The following is a 783-nucleotide window of genomic DNA, read 5'->3' on the forward strand; positions in this document are numbered from 1 at the left end:
TTCCTCACCACCCTGGGTGATATGGATTTCACCACATCACCTGCTCGGGATTCTTCCATGAAGTCTTCAAATTAAGACCAGAGTAGGCTTTGATATCGACTGGACAGTTCCAATGTTTGCAAGGAAGAAAGGACAGAAGCACTCAACAGCAAGCATGGTGTAGAAAAACACACGATAAGATAAACAGCAACTCCCTTTATAGTGACTTATTGGACTGCGACACCGTTTGCTGCATCGACCTCGTGGCGCAACGGTAGCGCGTCTGACTCCAGATCAGAAGGTTGCGTGTTCAAATCACGTCGGGGTCAATTAGCCTTTTCTATTTCAAAAGTAAGGATTGCAAGTTTGTTAGCTTCCGAACTATCTTTAAAATCAATCGTGGTACACGTTTTCTAGAAATTCAATTTTTAAATTATGTTTTTAGAACACCTAGGTCAATGTATTCTTATTTTCTGCAACAACAACAAAAAAATGTCGTTTTTTCAGACAAACACTAGTAGTCTGCTGATTTACAGGCCAAATATTATGACCTTCCACCGATTAGTCACACACAGCACATTGCAAACCCACATATCGCGTTTACCTGCATTGCTAAAAAAAAAAAAAAAAAAGAACTGGACACCTTCAGGGCTGCCTCTTAAACTTGCAACTGCCCTGTCATTATGATGGCTGTGTATGCTGTACTGCAGACTACCGCCCGCTAGAAAGCCAGAGTGGCGCAGTTTTGTTCTAGCAAATGGTCACTTAGTGTTAAGGCAACCCACACAGTTTGGCGCTTTGCAA

At 42.1% G+C, this 783-nt stretch overlaps 1 non-coding gene across 1 annotated transcript; it reads left to right on the forward strand.

Annotated features, from left to right (window-relative positions):
* Positions 1-236: 236 nt before the first annotated feature.
* On the forward strand, positions 237-308 carry TRNAW-CCA (transfer RNA tryptophan (anticodon CCA)). Its single transcript has one exon. It is a non-coding gene; the product is annotated as a tRNA-Trp (tRNA).
* The last annotated feature ends 475 nt before the right edge of the window (positions 309-783 follow it).

The sequence above is a fragment of the Ambystoma mexicanum genome (assembly GCF_040938575.1).
Source record: "Ambystoma mexicanum isolate Mex_15411 chromosome 12 unlocalized genomic scaffold, UKY_AmexF1_1 Mex_chr12_unloc.2, whole genome shotgun sequence".
Classification (NCBI taxonomy): Eukaryota; Metazoa; Chordata; class Amphibia; order Caudata; family Ambystomatidae; genus Ambystoma; species Ambystoma mexicanum.